This window comes from Mauremys mutica, chromosome 1, assembly GCF_020497125.1.
Source record: "Mauremys mutica isolate MM-2020 ecotype Southern chromosome 1, ASM2049712v1, whole genome shotgun sequence".
Taxonomy (NCBI): Eukaryota; Metazoa; Chordata; order Testudines; family Geoemydidae; genus Mauremys; species Mauremys mutica.
Window position 1 is genome coordinate 41,846,797 of NC_059072.1, and position 10,833 is coordinate 41,857,629.

Below are 10,833 nucleotides of genomic sequence, written 5' to 3' on the forward strand. Positions count from 1 at the left end.
TTCATTCATTAGCTGCTATATTACCTTTATCAACAGGAGGAGGAATCATTTCGCTGGTGTGTTTCTTGGAACCTTCTTTTTATTTGTAGCAGTAATGAGCACTGGAACTTTGAGGTTTAATATAGGTGCACACCAGTGTGATTATATCTTTCTGTGTTTCCTTTCACATGGAGTAAAGTTTGATGGAAGATAAATACATAGCTTTCTGCACCCATTATCTCCTTAGGTTTCCCAGTGAAATTACACAAAAATAAGGTCAGGAACAATACTGAGAAACAGATATCTTGTAGCCAGAGACCAATCAAAAGAAGAAAGTGCCCCACCAGCAAGGTCCAGGATCAGGAGCCTGGTGAGAAGCCCTGCACTGGGAACAAGGAGCATGCTGGGAGTCTGTCCAAGGTGCTGTCCCCAGACCCTGCTTTGGAGCTTCTATTTTTTATATCAATTGTTGGCTATTGAAGTCTCATCCTTTCCCCTTCTGGCTGCTGTAAGAAAGGAGAGGGTGGGGGTTCGGTATTGTGCTCTCCACTTTCATAGCCACTCTTGTTGGTGTGCTGCTCCACTGCTCTGCTGTGATGACCCCAGGGGAGGCCAGATCCACCAGACATTTGCCACCAGCCATCAGCATGGCAAAAACTAGGCAGAGCTGACCTGAGAACTGGTTCCAATATTTTTACCTGAACAGATTAATTATACAACTCAATTATAACTCTCTATAGCCTGAAGTTCTCAGACACTTAGTGATAGCACCTTGAGTACCATCTTTTGGATGGCAGATTGCTACAGAGGTACTTGAACACCCTACCTATAAGAAAACATACGAGCTAGCAAGAAACACAATACTTACGTCCATTGCAGAAATCATTACAAGTAGATTAGAACTAAGACACTACATTGCTGGGAACCCAGCAATAACCAAGTGCTCTTTGTGGAAAAAATATTCCCTACACCGCTAGATTTAGAGGGGCCCCTTTTTATAGTGATAAAGCTGCCCAAATCCCATTAGGAACACATCAGTGGAGTAGGATGGTGAAGGTCCATGTTCACTGTATATCCATGTCATATGTGCAGAAAAAAATCCTGTTGGCATTGGGAGGAACAGCTGCTGAAGAGAGCAGAATATACAATAATCTTGAAGGCACATCAACCTGCTCCACTGACTGTAAAGTGAAGATAAGTTTTTATGCCCACACATTAATTGCCTGATTAAGCCACAAAGAGAAGAGCAGACCTCTGTTCAGAAAGATTTGGCCATTTCATTCTCCTTCCTTTCCAGTTTCCTTATAATCTCTAAGGATAACTATATTTAGGGGTTACACAGCTTCAGTTACATGCTTACTAGAAAAATATACAGAGCCAGAGCAAAGTTGCTGAATCAGAGGAGGAGGACTGCAATGGGTTAGAGTTGCCAAATGAGTCTGACTGACTTGTACTTCTTTCTGAACCTGCACTTGTTTCTGTTCTCTTAGGGTATATTAAACATTGTTATGCACTGCAGATTAAATATGTTGGTTTTAACTCTGTTAAATTCTGTTTGATATCATTGTGCCTACTAAAACATTGCATTACTGATGTTGTGATTTGCAGTAATAAAGTTACACTCTGGTTATACATCTTTTAAACTATTGCAGCATATGCTCCCAGAAGCCAAGGGGATATTAAATAATGAGAGAATTAACTTACAAATATTAGATCACTGGAAGTGCCTGCAAGTTAGTCTGACAGTGTCACTCCCTCTTGTGCTGTTTGAAATCTTTATGCAAAATATGTATATGTGCCTATGTACTTTTAATTGTAAATGAAGAAGAGCTTTTTGCTGCTTCATGAAGTTGGCTTCTATAATGGAACCTATTGGTAATTTAAAATACTTAATGCTAACATATGAAGCAAGATTCTAAGCTAGTAGCAGTAGCATAGCTCCAGTGGTTTCAACAGAACTATATCGATTGACATCATCTTAGGCTCTGGCACAAAAACATAAAACACAGTTTATTATAGGGATGGGCCTAGATACTCTGGAACTTTGAGTCTATTTGGAAATGGGCTTTGTAGTGTGGGCCTGTCTCTGGCTTATTGTCTTTTCTTAGGTGGCCAAGACATACACACTTACCGAAAAGCATTTGAAACACATCAGTTGTTTCACAGAACATACATACGTCACAATTCCTGTTTTCAAATGTGTTTGGATAATTGTTAGAGGGTCATCATCATGCTTCTAATAATAATTCTATGTGTTTTGAAAGATTTCAACTCCCTTCATCCATTCACTCACAAATGGAGAAGACATTATCAGACTGAACAGCCACTCTCCCTGTTTAGTTCTAAAGTGATGCCTTGCTTAGTGCTATTCAATCCTCATTCTGTGGAGTTCAGAATACATTCTCTACTGTAGTAATCAAAGACAAATCTGACTTCAATTCGCATCTGCATTTCAGTTGTAGGTGCTTATACCAGTAGTGAATATGAATCATATTATTTACTTTCAAGAAAACTGTCAGATGGTTATAATATATTTACCATCTATATTGTCATTGCAATTATATTATATTATAATATACAAAACCATCTATATTGTCATTGTAATTTGTCCCAAATGTTATCTGTAAGGATAAATTGCATGTAGTCTGTTGTACTGGCCATAGATAAGTAGACAGATAGATACACAATACCATTTCAAATGTAAAAACACAAGGACAGAATCAGAATAAAATGGCTGTGTGTGCTATCAAAAATATTTTGGTGTAACAAGATGATTTTTCTTTATAAAGTATGAAATCAAGTGAAGCTCACCTGGCTTAGGGTTTCTTCTCTGTCAGCTCAAAACTCATTGCAGGTCCCCTGGATGATTCACTGAGGTGAACAAATTTTTTGGTGGGAGGGGGCTGTTGCAAACAAAATGGAGCCAAACTCTGAGGGACCGTTATCCAGTTTGTGTTTGAATGAAAAGCATGAAAAACTCCCTGATTTCATCCAGATAAATCTCAGTCAATTTTGCCGTTTGGTTTGTTTGGGTTTTGGGTTTTTTTGCTTTGAGTTTTTGGGTCCATTCAGACCTAAAGTCGAAAGTCGAAAGCTCAACTCCAGACACTGGAGCCATTGAACAGGCCAGATGGTCGATTGATGGGGTATTTTGACTGTAATTCAGGAGAACTGAAATTCTGTTCCAGGCTCTCCCAGTGGTCTGATAAGCTGAGCCCAGGGCACCTCAAAGGTCTCACCAGGTCCCTCTGAAAATCCTCAACCTATTCTACCTTGAATTGAAAATGTAGAGGAAACTGTGACATGAACATTGCAGAATGTCTTGCATACATTTTCATCTCCAATGTGATTTCTGTTTGACAAGGCCCAATATAAGAGCTGATAATTAACTACGTTTGTTGGTAGCTGCACCCTCCTTCCTTATGTTGAAAAAAAGGTGGACACAGTATAAGCATTTGAGAGGCATTTTTTTATTATTTTTTATTACGTTCTGGTAGAGCTGTCACTATGAACTAATTTTGTATTAAAAAAAGAAAGAGATGCTTCAACAAAGGGGCTGATGGACATTTTACTATTTATATCCCAAAGGAATATCTTATTAAACTAGAAGAGCTATGTCCCTTATGACCTTTTTAATAAAGTTTGAAACTATGGAAACCTGGCCACCCAAAACATAGAACCATGTCATCCATGACCCAGATGTGGGGGCTGCAAACAGTCTTGATTGACCCTAAACTTTTATGGCTTGTCCAATAAGGGCAAATCAAGTCCTCAGCTGCTGAGATCTCCCTAGGCAGCAATTCAGTGCAATTCTACTGTGCAGAGAGGGGAGAGCTGGATTTACAAAGGCCACACAAAGAAGGTGCATGGAATGAATGCTGCAGGGGCTCCCTAGCAGAAATGCTCAAGTCTCAGGTGGAGGTACTGAGGAGGTGGGTCAGGGAAGTCGGGCCAGGAAATCTATCACATAACTGATCTGCCAATCTTCTTACAGAGACATATAGCACAAGTGTATTTGGACATGGGAGGGCTACTTCAGCCATGAGACAAACTGTGATTGGCTCCTGCCCATAGACATAGAAGGGAGAGTTTCCTGTCCTGTGCTTGTGCACCACCATAGGGTTGGAAATGCTCTTGCCCTAAGAGTCCATGTGTTACTAAGAGTTGGGGAAGGTTCTGTCTTGGGGTGGTACCACTGACATGCTTATCCAAACTAGGATAACAGGGATAGATTTAAAACATGTTAACTAATAAGTTTTAACATGTTTTAAAATACAATCCTGTCTACTCCAGAATTTTAACACACGTTTGGTGGTCAAGGTGAGCCTTGAGTTCAACTTGGTCAGCTAATATGTGTCCAAATACAACTTGCTCTTTCTCTTCGGCAGAGATTTTGAAAAATGTTTATATGTCAGCTAACACATTTTAAAGTGCTTTGCTGTGAGCACGCCTTGAGTCTTTAATTGTCTTCCTACACATAAGTGCCTGTTATAACACTCCATTAGATCTGAAAGCACCCTTATTTCCCCCAAAGTCTGACACCTACAAAAAAGCAGTATTCGTTCACTATCTTAGTTGGTCAAAGTTTAAGCGAGTTCATTTTTCAGCTGGAAACGAATCCATTTTATATGGAACTTCCTGCCAAACTTGTATGAAATGTATTTTATTAAGTTTTAAATATGCAAGACATGCAACCATCAGAAGTTTGTCTTTATTTCAGTCTTGGGTAACCTGGAAATGCTGACTTTGTAATATACCCAATATTTCCAGTACAGGGATGGGGAAGGAGAAAGGGTAGGTAGGAGAAATAAAAAATTGTGATTTTTTTAATTAAAAAGATTCATTTGTTGTTAGGAAAATTGCACAATGTAAAGTAAGTAAATCCCTTACAAAATGAAATCCATTTTCTTTGATTTCCTTGCAAAATAATCATTAACTTCTTTAGGTTAAATGAGCTAAATGGGCTAACCCATTCTTTAATCCTTAGAAACTGTTCTAAAGATACTAGAGTGGTGAAAAGTATTCACCAGCAAAAGTTTATGACAAACTAAGTAGTGAAAACTGAAGAAAATGTGTAATCTGAATAAAAGAATACATGCAGTACACTAAAGGTTTAGTGACAGAGGCTAAATCCAGGCTGTGGACCAAATTCATTCAGGCTCTGTGCTGAATTCGACTGCTGCATACTTGTGAGGGTCCCCTGCAGCAGAAAGGCTTGCAGAAATGGACAGCACCTACAAGTTCCTTTCCGCCCAAAGGCAGCAGTGCTGACTTGGGAAGGGCACAGTGTTAGGGAGGGTGGGGGGTTTGGAAGGGTGGCAGGCCTCACTTTCAGATTTTTCCCTGACTCTCCAAAACCTCTAATCTTCCCTGCATAAGACTATCCGGTTCTAATAACCTGACCTGCAAATTACCTGGAAAAATAGGGGTCAATTGTTTCTATCTCTAATCAGTTTCCCATCCAGCACTACATCGGAGTTGCCAATAGACAACCCCGGCAATAAGTTGTAAAATTGTTTCTCACAAAATATGCCTATTATTTTCTTGTTCTAATTATTGGCTATTCTGTGCCTATTGCACAATCACAAAGCAAGGAATCTATAAAGGAATAACAGTATGATATGGCAAATTATTGTACTATTCTGTTCAGGAAAATAAAAGTATTTTACATTTCTCTCTCTCTCTCTCTCTCTCTCTCTCTCTCTCGCTGTATATATATTGGTCAAATTCACAAAGAAACTTAGCCATGGCGTTGTCTGTTAGGTGCCTAGAAAATCATTGGAATTCATAGGCGCCAACTTTTCCCGGTGCCGGTGGATGCTCGCCCCTGGCTCCACCCCCATTCCAACCCCTTCCCCAAAGTCCCCGCTCCAGCTCCGCCCCCTCCCTGCCCCTATTGGATCCCAGACCAAGAAGTGTGTGAACATAAGAACATAAAAATGGCCATACTGGGTGTGACGTTCCCCTCTGGGGTTATCCAGACCAGAGATCTGCTAGATCACTCCAGTCCTTGACTCTAGGCGCCAGCCTTACCCTGCACTGCTGTGAGAACCCCCACTCCTGGGCTGTTAACACACAGCCTCTGGCATGTAAGCTGCTCCTTGGATTGTGCAACCAAATGACAGTAGCCAATACCGCCGGTCCCAGACACAACCCTAGGAACCTCCGTCTTGCAGTGTCCAGTTATGCCCGCTGAACACTGCAAGCTTCTATGAGTTTGTCAATTTAACAAAGAAATTGATATGTACCAAGCTTGTTATACCAAGGGAAGCCTCTGACACGTTTCAAACCAAATGCACTGCTTCAGGTAGAATAAACAAACAGATTTATTAACTATAAAGATAGATGTTAAGTGATTATAAGTCAAAGCATAACAAGTCAGAGTGGTTACCAAAATAAAATAAAATACAAGCAAGCAGTCTAAACTCTCAACCCTATTAGACTGGACAGCAACTAGATGAAGCAGTTTTCTTAGGATATTGCAGTCCTTAACATACAGGTTTGCTCCTTAAACCTGGGCCAATCTCCTCTGTTGGAATCTTGCCTTCTTCTCAGTGTCTTGGTTGCTTGCAGCATTGGTGGGGGCAAGAGAAGGGCCTAGCATGTGTCCACTCTGTCTGTTTTATACCCTCAGTCCATGTGCTTGTAGAACACAAGTCCAGTCATGTCTGTGGGGCATTGTTGAGTCTCTCCAAGCAAGGTTGAGCAATTCCCCTGGTGTGGCCTCATGCAGTTGAGTCATTGCTGGACAATGGCTGTTGATGGGTTGATTGACACCCCGCCCGGGCATTGGTTGCTTTCCTTGCTATTGCCTTTGGGGAGCTAATATCTGGCTGATTCCCCCAATTTACAGCATGTTTTAGTGACAATCATATTACACAATTCTCATAACTTCATATGCATTAATGATATACATATATGGATAGAGAAATGACTTTCAGCAGATCATAACCTTTCCCCGATACCTTACAAGGCATGCTTTATATGTAAGATCAGGATTATATGAAAATGAGGAATATGGGGATTACAGCACATTTCCCCAAGGTATAGAATCTCACACGGGTCAGACCAAAGGTCCATCTACCCCAGTATCCTGTCTTCCAACAGTGGCCAGTGCCAGATGCTTCAGAGAGAATGAACAGAACAGGAAATAATCAAGTGAGCCCTGTCACCCATTCCCAGCTTCTGGCAAACAGAAACTAGGGACACCGTCCCTGCCCATCCTGGCTAATAGTTATTGACGGACCTATCCTCCATGACCTGTCTTCTAAGACCCACCCTACTCTCAGAGAACAGCTACTGGAAGGCACCTCCCTCTGCTTGGGATTCTCAGCTGCAAATCATCTGTTCTGCCTTTTTGAACCAAGCACCTCATTAAAGCTTGAGGATCTGGGGGTGTTTCAGTTGGGAGTAGATAGAAATTGGTGGTAGTCAGATATTTCTTTCATGCAATTTTGTTTATTTACAAAGAATATACAAAGTCCTGTTTCTCTGGACTCAGGAGGAATCAAATAGCAGGAAACAGCTTCTTTTGCTCACTCTGTTCAGCCTGTTCTGCTGCCCCTAAAAACAATCCTCAAGTTTCTTCCAGGGTCAGCCACACATTTTTAGGTGTGCATTCAGGCTGCCTTTTTCACTCTGTCCTTGTCTGGCCTCAGTTTCTGTGAGATCTCTTTTCCACTAGGTTGCAGAGTCATTGCCATGCTTGCTTGCTCACTCTCTCTGGCCCAATGATTCTTTCATTATTTAGTCACAATAGAACAGTTTCAGCAGGAGAAATTGCGGGAGCTCCATATCAGACTATCCCATAGCCCAGACTATCCCATATCCTCACCTGAGAAATGACAGGAGATTAAATCTCTGTTTAAATCCCTTCTCCCCCTCAGGTGGAGGGAAGACTTGAATGAGGAGTTTCCCGCATCCCAGGAGAGTACTTGGTTAGTTATGAAGGAAGTCCTTCTTCCACTCTCTCCTCAAGCACACTTACCAGATTTGGATCCGCAGGCAAGTTCAACAGAGGAAGGCATCTTCCCCTAGTTCATGAATCACTCTGGGGCTTAGCAGTTTAGATGCCTGGTATGGGGCTGCCATGTGTATGCTCAGAGGCAAAAACATAGGTTCCTGGGGAACTTTTACTGTAAACATTTAGATGCCAAGTGACTTTAGGCACCTACAGTGTTCAGCAGCAGTTGAGTGAGTGTTTTGTGATTCCCAGTTCAGCCTGAATCTGGGATTTAGGTGCCTAAAGTGACATTCACCTAAGTCCTTTTGTGAATCTAGCGCGTGCGTGTGTGTGTGTGTATATAATATATAAGGACTCATAATGGCAATTTATGGCAAATGTTTAATGACCAGCTGCCAACCTGATGCTAACCTTCCTTCTTTTTCAACCAGGCTAGATAAGGTAGTAGGCATTTTTATATGATTATTTGCCATTATATATAGACTTTTTATCTCAAAGGATTCCAAAGTACTTTATAAACTATATACATACAACACCACCACTAGAGTGGACAGTAGCAACCAAATGGTGCACAGCTAACACTGCACTGCAGTGGTGAGGCAGAAAAATTTTGGCTAAGCATATCAGGGCAAACACCTATACTTACAAAAAGCACCCTGGTATGTTTAGCCTCTGAAATATTTAAAGTTGGAGGGATATTTCAAAGGCTTGATTCTGAATAGTGCTACCATTTCTTACAAACATTGGTGCAAGTCAGTAGTAACCACAGATAAGTTAATGAAATTACATAGGTGGAAAGTCAATTGTAAGTGAGATCACAGTGAGCAGTGATTTTACATTGCCCAATCTTTGAGTGCACAAATCGAGACACCTTAAAGGGGCCTAATTTTCAGAAAGTAATGAACACCCACCCTTTGAAATCCAGGCTCCTTTATGGTGCCTCAAAGTTGAGCACCCAAAAATGGAGGCATTCGGAATTACCGGCCAAAATATTCAAAAGTGTCTGAATTGCTTAACAACAACTACGAAGAAGGCATGAACTCTTTCTGAGGGAAGGCTACCAGGGTATGGAGGAAATGGCTCTTAGGAGCGTAGGGATGCAAATGCAGTTGGGAGGAGGGGAGGATTCCTTCAGGACAGGAAATGATAAGAGGAGAAGAGTGAGCCGACTAGGAGGAGCTGAGAGCTGGTCAACTATGTGTAATCAACGATTGCAACTTCAGCTGTTTTATTATTTAGTGCATTCCTGACACATGATAGAATATTGCATGGTGGTAAAGACATTAAAGTCCACACAGATCAGAAAATATCTACTATAGCATATTAAAGTATCATCTGAAACATCATTCTGCAATAATCTTCCTGGAACTGAACATGTCTAGCTTGGAAGAGTGAAGAGCTGAGTCAAAACTGTTAGTATTTGTACCTTGGGTTTCAGGGAGGGTACATACTCCAAAACTGAAGCATAGACCACCACAGCCTCACATTTTTCAAGAATTTAGATCTTGGTAAATCTTCTTAGACATGGTAGAATAACAAAAATAAAAAATAATCACCTGTAGTTAAAAATATCAACTCATTGTTAAAGAATTGGCAATATATTAAGTGGAATGAGATAAACTGAAAATATTTATTGGTGCTAACTGCCTTCTAAGACTTTTTTTGGAATCACTAGAGAGGAGAAAATAGCTTTATGGTTAAAAAGTTGTAGTCAGAATTAGGGACAGAAAAGACAAAAAAGGGTTAGCCATAGAATATTGGGTGCTACTGTGGGTCGGGACTTCATAACACAAAGATCCCAATCCCTGCTACTATCACCAGCATCTGCAACAGCAGATATCAGTGGCAGAATTACATCTTATTCTTCCTGTATAAGGTAAAATGCTTTATAACTTCCATTGTAGTGAAGAGTTTTAAAATGATTACTCTTTGGATGCCTGCAATTGATGGAAATGAAGAATATTTATATTTGTACACATAAAAGATGGAAAATATGAACCTGTGAAACAAATTCTGCAATCCATTTCTCTCTTAATGTCAACCAGAAAATGTGTAACATCTACCTTACAAACAAGTATTCCATATTTCTCAGTTCTGATAGGAAATTAGCAATTCTGCTTAAACAGCAACTTTTCTCCTCCCACTCATCTTGGTGCATACAATAGCACCAACAAAACCAATTTCCACAGGCAAATTGAATGGATTGATATGTCTTGACAAAGGACTGTTCGTTCTTTTTAAAAGAAAAGCTGATATACAGCCAATTGCTATTGTTTGTACTTATCAAAACAAGAATTGACAAAAATTGATAGAAATAAGCTTTGCATGGCAATAACTGCAACTTAAAGAGGCTGCTAGGTATGGACATTTTGTATTTTGGGGGTGAAGAAGAATGCAATGTAAGACGTGAATGCATTTATTCAAAACCAGGGACAGGGTTGGCATCACAAACACCAGAAAATTGCAAATTGCAATTGGTTTGGGGTCTTTTATAATGTTTCCAGTGTTTCTGTACAATCTAAGCCTCTATGCTCTGATGCAGCAAAGTACTATTCACATGTGCTTCAGTTTCACTGACTCACTATTGGTGTGCTTAAGTTTTTGCTGATTTGGGATCTTAATAAGGAGTTTCAGCCACTGCCAGGTTAGCTTTCACAATGCAGCTGATCCAGCTATTGTTTTGTTAACCTAGCTTTGCAAAATACTATAAAGGGCCAGATCTCATTTGCTTGGGTTTAATTACAGAATCATTTCATTGCCTTTAATGGGTTTACACTATAGATGAATTTGGCTGCCAGTCCTTTTGATTGACAAGAGCAATGGAAGATCAAGTCCACATTAAAGCTTGTGCCTTATATTTTGCTGTCTCATTTAGGGATTCCCCTGATCTT

At 40.4% G+C, this 10,833-nt stretch overlaps 1 long non-coding RNA gene across 1 annotated transcript in view; it reads left to right on the forward strand.

The window, feature by feature from the left end:
* LOC123361945 overlaps nt 1–1,663 on the forward strand; it is a 34,666-nt gene extending 33,003 nt beyond the window's left edge. Inside the window, exon 3 of the long non-coding RNA XR_006576287.1 lies at nt 227–1,663. This is a non-coding gene — a long non-coding RNA (uncharacterized LOC123361945). The remainder of the gene's footprint in view (nt 1–226) is intronic.
* The last annotated feature ends 9,170 nt before the right edge of the window (nt 1,664–10,833 follow it).